Source organism: Cyprinodon variegatus, unplaced genomic scaffold, assembly GCF_000732505.1.
Source record: "Cyprinodon variegatus isolate N-32 unplaced genomic scaffold, C_variegatus-1.0 Scaffold1147, whole genome shotgun sequence".
Taxonomy (NCBI): domain Eukaryota; kingdom Metazoa; phylum Chordata; class Actinopteri; order Cyprinodontiformes; family Cyprinodontidae; genus Cyprinodon; species Cyprinodon variegatus.
The window spans coordinates 22,963-30,555 of record NW_015151600.1 but is presented as its reverse complement, the minus strand read 5'-3'; positions in this window follow the sequence as shown (position 1 = coordinate 30,555).

Genomic DNA, 7,593 nt, shown 5'->3' with positions numbered 1-7,593 from the left:
AGATCTGTCAGTTTATGAAATAAATCATATCAAAGCACGGTTTGATAGAGCCCAGTAGACTATTAAGATGGATAACCATGATTCATTACAAATGCATACCTCATCCTAACCCTGACCCAATTGACACCTAAGCCCTAAACATGGATCCTAGTCGGAAGTTACACTAAAGAAAGTGATTGCTCTCCTACATCCACCTACGACACAGCCAATAAGCTTTAAAACACTCTCCACGAAAGCCAATCAGCATCCAAAGTTCATCTTAAAAGGCCTCCGATACGCAACTTGTCTGCTCCTGTGGGCAGGCGGTGGTTGCGCTGTGTGACTTCATTCAGATGACACCGTTTCAACCCACCTCCAGCCCCTCCTTCACCATCGCAGCTAAAGCTTCATCAGAGGGTCATTCCTCTCAGACTCTTACTGCATTCTGCGTCTTTATTTCAACTGGTCCAGCAGAAGACCGCCATGTTGACACTGGTTCTGCCAGAGGTTTCTTCCCAACAGAGAGTTTTTCCTCTCCACTGTCGCTCCATGCTTGCTCATCATGGACAGGTTCTCTCAACCTGTGTTATCCAAACTGGACTTCCATCTTCCAGGTCCCTGCGTGAAGCTCTAGTATCAGCTCACACAGTCCTCTGGATCTCCCCATAAAGCTCCGCATACCGCCTCACTAACCAGCAGTCTACAGACTGACCAACTTCATCTATCTCCACTCCACCACCAGTTTCAGGCCTGGGGGGGAAACAGCCCTACTCTTTGCTCCTGTTCATCCATCTATCAAAATTATGAGCTAAGTGTCCTGCCGAGGTCTGAGCTCCAAATACAAAGTAATTGTATCTATAAATTTCTTCTAATTGTCTTTTCTCTTTGTGTGAGTTTTTCAAAATGAACTAATTATTAGCAAAATAGCTTGTGAGGAGCAGCAAAATATCTTCACTTTGCAACAAATGTCCCTCAATCTGATGGTGAAATTGGAAAATGGTCCTCACTCTGAGGGCTAGACAGGTACACATTTTGTAGGTATATGGTTCCTGTGTTAATAATAAGTCCACTCTGAGTTCTGAAAAAAATAAATACATAAATAATTACTTTATTGTGGCAATGTTGTGTGTTTTCTGTGGGGTGGTCTCAATGCAGTCAGCGATGCAGGTAATGTTGGGGAACTTCTCTCTGAAGCACCGAGGCATTGTGCTCCGGATTTCCTCCCATGGCAGCAAAGGAATGTAGATCCTCATAGTCTCCTCCATTGTGTCAATCCGGTAGGAGAGGATCCAGCTCCCTAACCCCTGGGATACATCACAACATCCTGCAAGCTCACCCTGGAGTAGATTTTACTTTCATTTCATCATAGTCATCACTATTTGATCCATTAAGTGCATCTTAAAATTTGCCTGATAGAACTTTTCCAGATATTTTACATGATAAAAAAAGGCACAGAGCGAATGACAGCTAGTGTTCTTCAGAATGACTTGGGCAATATATTCTTCTCCAACACAATGTGTTTCTCTGTCACATACATTCTTCTTTTCTCCTAATATGTTGGTTTGATCCATCAGTTCCTGATGGATCAAATCTTTATGCACAGGTGACTCTGACTATGAGTTCTCTCCTCAGCATTTTCATCACAGTGGCTCTTATATGTCAAACACAAGATCACATAAGCACACAACCAGTTTAGCAAACAAAATTAAGCATATCAAGGCAATTTAAAACCATGTTGAAACCAAAGCTGAAATGCAAAACCTGTATCAACACTCATTCAAATAATCTTACAGCATGCTTTCCTTCCAGAGTTTATAAACGTCCTGTGCTAGCATTTGGTGTGGCATTTGTAAAGTTACACAGACAAACATTTTAAACAATATATTGGGATATATGGCCTTTTCAAGACCATATATGTGCCTTTCCACGGAATTGGTGGTAACAGCTGACCCAAAAATAAAATAAAAGAGAAGAGAAGAGTTCAAAGGATGATTTAATCCATGTGGCTGGTTGTGGAGGCAGGGCTCAGCTCATTTCTCATGGTTTTGTTTTTTTATTATTATTTTCTAGCCAATTGATCACCTCTGAAAGGAAATATATGGTTAAAGAGCTCCTTTATGAACCGGTTATCTGGGTAATAGTATGAAACATCAGAGCACAGACAAACAATTCTTAAAAAAATAAAATAAAATAATTACCATAAATCGTAATATTTGAGGAAGACTTTAAACATGAAAACATATAAACATTATTAAAGGCATTGAAAATAAGGTATCGATCCAAACTCATGAATAAGCACCTCGATATGTGATTGAGAATTGCTTTGCTACAAATCAAACCCAAGTTTAAAGCCTTGCAGGGCAGCCTAAAGCCCACTGCTCTCATTCTCCCATAAAAAGAAAGAAAAAACAAACAAACAGTCAGTTCAGGTGTTTTATAAAATATGTGAATCAGGAAACTGTCTCTATAACAAACTGAAGGATTGTTGTTCTCTACTTCAAAAAACAAAGATTCTAAAATGGAAAAATTTTCAATTTGTTTTTTAATATTTTTTTATTTAAAAAGTCAATGTATAACACTGATGCATAAAAAACTCATTTTATTTCAGTGTTAAATTCTGTTTAAAGCAACAGATTATAATTAAAAATGTCTACGGACCTTTTCTGGTTGATGATTTTCTTTGTTTCTACCCTGCTGATTTTTAATTGGATACCCCTGCTCTACAGCATGGGGCAGTTGCCCCCCACTAGATCCTCCCAGCTGCCCCCAACATTTATGGCCCTAAGGTATGGATTATTAATGATCGTATGTATGGCCAAAAAATTTCTTCCAGCCTTCAAATTAAACATTGCTTTACAAAAATATTTAACAGTAGATGTAAACGATGTAAAATAAATCCCCTGTGCTCAACCTTGGCTGATAATCCAGCTATCCTCAGCAGTGATAAAAAGCTGCCCTGAACGAACTTTCCTAAAAGTGATCCATGCAAAAAGGCTTGTATGATATTAAAGTTGTTGATCTGGATCTGCCTGCTGTATTTATTGCTAAGGTTTCTGTTTGTGGGGAATGTTTTTGTGTTCCTTTTTTGCCTCCATCCATCCACTAGATGATGCCCTTTCCTCTGTTGGCCTGGAGGGCCTCTTCTGGTTTTCCACCCACACCTGCGGCTCGTCTGGTCATCACCAGAGGAGTATACGAGCAGTGGACTGTCTAGGGCTGGGTACCGAACATCGGTTCTTTTATGGTACCGACCGAAATGCTTCGGTTCTACAGAGTATCGAAACATGCCTCGTCTTTCGGTACCAAGTTTCGGTGATTGGCTGTAACACTTAATGTGATTGCGTCATCCAGGAAAAATACACAGGTGGTCACGCCTACAACCAGGGTTCATGTGTATCTGTTGTGAACTGGTTGCGAGTGTCGTGGAACCCCTTTAAATTGCCCCCCCAGGTCAAAAGTGTGGCTTTACTTTATTAAGACTGATGCCAATAGTGCGCAATGCAATACATCGTGCAAGGAAACAATTTAAGAGCAGAAAGTTGCTTGGTGTTTGACTGCAAGAAGAGCGGACCGCAGCCGTAACAACAACCATACTCCTCTCAGCAGCCCGTGGGCAGTGCAAAGCTAGAGCGGAGTGAATCATGTTGCGTTCACACCGGACCCAGCAGGAGCAGCAAAATCTCATCTGCTGCTTCCTTTTTGCTGCTTGTACCAGTTTAGTTCTGATGCGCGGCTGAAGCAGCTTTGCTGCTCTGGCTGCGCGGTCGAAAAGTGGCTCTGACGAACGTTGGGCGGAGCTACTCTATCCTTGCAGGTATATTTGCTGTGATCAGTGGGAATAAAGTAGTTTTATTATGTTTTTAAGTGGGAAAATCCATCTGAAAACTTAAGCATTGCAGTCAGTTCATCCAGATTAACATCCTGCCTTCCAATATTATTTCGATCGGAGCCGCTCAGACCCCACATACCAGCGGTGCGCTGTCAGTAGGATCCCATTCAACGGGCTTGTTTGTCTCCTGAGAAAGCAAACATGTTAAGGACCTTTTACTGCTAAGTAAAAAGGTCCTGACAATGTAACAGTGAATATTAGACACTGACTTGTTTGCAACTGTTCTTCTTCACTGAAATTTTTTTATGTAAGAGGAAAAATGTAAATGGAAAAATCAGAGCCTAAAATAAAACTCAAGATTTGTATTTTATTATGTTGTGTAATTTTCTTTTTCTTCCAATTTAATGTTATAAAACTGATATCGAAAAAAGTATCGTTCAGGAACCGGTATCGAAGTGAAGGTATCGGTATTGGTACCGGCACCAAAATTTTTTTAACAATACCCAGCCCTAGGACTGTCACTACCTCTTTGCCAGAGTGTTTGCCAGTATTGGGTACTCTAGCCTCTCAGAGCTTAGCTGTGTCTAACTTTGGGTTTTTGTCTCTCTGAGTCCTCTGATCTAACCCTTTGTCTCCTTTGTGGTTTTCGACAGGATTATCTCCTGATCCACTGGATAAGCCTGGTCCCTCAAGCTGTGGAAGGAACCCATTTGTCTCTCTGAGATTCAGGAAATCCTTCACTGCTTCTGTTTGCAGTCTCCTTCATGAATGCTCGTTGACTGTCCGCTCTGCTGCTCCTCTAGACCCCAACAAGTCTGCCTGTCCACCCTCCAGCAAGTAACAGCCTTATCTGAACTACCCCCACAAACAGGAACCAAGGAGCAACCACAAGAAAAAAACTGTGAATTCCTCAACTGGCTACTTTCAGTTGTGACCTGTAATTCCCATGGACCTTGAACTCACCACTCTGATCTGCCCCTAGTGTTTCCGGTTCCGGTTCACCTGACCGCTGGATATTCTTCCGGCTGGGAATCCTGTTTTTATGTCTCTCTGAGTGCCACTCTCCATCAATAAACTGTTAAACTTTTTCCCTGCCTCTGAGTTTGTTTCTGCATGTGGGCAAAACATTTAAAACCCATCATGACATTTATTTATTTATAATTTACCTACGCTAAGGATGTTATGTTTTAGGCAGCAGGATTAATTAAATAAGTTATAAGCTGATTTTAATGGAAACAATCCATTATATTTTGGTGATAATCAGAATCATAATCCGGACACAGGAAATATTTTTTTAAAGTATTCTCTAACATTGTGAGTTAGAGGCATGTGCTGATGCAAGCAGTTTCCCCCTAAACCAGAGGGTGGCAGCAGTGACCATTAACAGCATCAGAATCAGAGGACGCAGCCGTCTAAATCGAGCACAGCCAAAAATACGTGAACATAAGAAGGGGGAGCTATGCCTCCCTCTAAGTCTCGATCTGCTGATTAAAGAAGACAGTAGAGTGCTTCCAAAGGACCCGGTCTTCCTGGACAGGGTCCTTCAAAGGCCGTGTAAATAAGGAGGCAGGGAGAGTTTTGGCTATGAATTCAAGCAGGTCTAGCCTTATCCTGCTGTCAGCGGCCCTCACTAAGGGTACGCTCTGTCGCCTAGCAACCGCAAGAGTTGATGCACAAAGCAACCAAAGACTAGATGCTTAAAATTCTCACTACTGTTCTGTGTGCTACTCATATTTTCGAGGAGCTTCAGCAGCAGTACCTTCGTCACAGATATCAAATTTATAATCTCCACACTGCAGGATATTAGAATGTGCTTAAATGTCAGACAAACCCATTTGCACAGGGACAGATAAAACCTTTCAATAAACCAAACATTATCCGCCAAATATCTGACTCACTAACCATTTATATTAAATATTTTCATTAAGACTAAATCATTCACTTACTTGTATTATATAATAAACTGCACTTTCAATATTCACCATGTTTCCCTTTTTCCTCTCAGCACAGAGCAGTCGGCTTCCAAGGCTATGGAGGATACAACACACCCGTCCTTCCAAAAGGGCGAAAAGAAGGCTGCGTTTGTCGGCTGCATAAAAAGGAGTATTTTAATCCGAACATTCTGTTACGCTGCGTTGTGCATAACCGCCCAACGAATGTTACCTTCGGAGGAAGCAGTCGACGGATCCAAACACAGCCAGTAGAACAGACACCAGAGGCTGCAGACACACACTTTGCTCAACTATGGAACTTATGAACAGATTTTAAGGAAATGTTTACCAGAGCTGCACCTCATGCCAGGGAAGATTTGAATAAAATTTGATAATGATCAAGATCGTGTGCGAATTTTAGCTATTTATGGAGCAACATTCGCTGCTTGGCGGAGCTTTACGCTCTGATTGCTCTTTATTTGTGAAACACTTGTTTAAAAATTGCCTTTGCTGTCATGAAACGAGGACAGAAGGACCCAGTATTCAAGGAGAGACAGTCAGTAGGCAAGTTCAAAACGTTTATTTAATGAAGAGAAAAACTAAAAGGGGAGCTGCTAGGATCTGTGGCACCTGGCAACTGCAGGTGGGGGACTGGGCACCGCCCAATCTCAGACACTCTATTAGAGGGAGAAACACAGGTAAGTGACTAAGATCATCTGACAGAAGATGATTATCTGAGTTGGTCACTTACCTGGTTTAAAAGTCCAGTCCAAGAATGTCCCCAGTGCTGCAGTCCCAGAGGTCTTGCAGGCAGCCGATCCTGGTCAGGGATCCAGAACAGAAACAACAGGCAGGATCCAGGCCTCCAGGCAACGTAGAGCTCCGAGGCAGGTTCAGAGTCCAGCAGAGTCCGGAAGCGTGACCAGGTGGTCATGCACAGGAGCAGACAGGATCAGGTGCAGACAGGGAGTCTAAGTGGAAGAGGGTAGCCGAGACAGGACGTGGAACCAGAACTTGATGCAGGACCTTTAAATTGGTCTCCACCTTGGAGCCAGGCTTACTGGGATAAAAACTGAAACTCCCGCCATATAAAGCCAAAAACCCAGAGGACTCAGCAGGGGAAGAACAGTGGACGAGCAGGAGACGAGACAGACACAAAACCCTCCTTCCACTGGCCGCCAGTATCCAAGACAAGAACCTTGGCATCAACATAACAGGCTAACAGAAAAACAAATAATGATCTGGCCCCAAATGCTCAGGCTGAACAGAATATAAACCAAAGGAAACAGGTGAGAGGAATAAATGATAGTTGAAACAGGGAGGGGAAACGACAGGTGAAAGAAATATCCAATTAAGGGAGAGCAAACAGACCAGATCATGACATTTACTTCTGACATAGTAAACACTTTTTTATGTTTTGTTGATTTCATTTACATTTAAGAGATTTTTTGTTCTTCTGTGAAGAGGTCACACATCACCAACCTGTCTGAAGAGGTCCTGTTTGAACCAGAACCAAAAAAACCTACAAAGACGCCATAACTGTATTAGTATTCTCCACATAGTATCACATAAAACTTTCTATTTTCTGATATATTTTAAAATCTGTTTTCTTATTAATCCTTGTCTCTCTTTTACAGTGGAGTTTTGTTGTTTTTTTCTCTTTGTTATTATCACTGGTTAGCCAGATCTTTGCTCCACTGTTGTGCTGGCATCCATAAAAAAAAAAAAAAAAAACTGCAGTGATTTATTCACAATCAGGGACCACATTTAAAAAAGAAACAAACACATGTATATTTCCATTTTATCTGCTTCCCTCAGACACAAAGCATTAGTCACAGCTTAGTCACTAGTAAT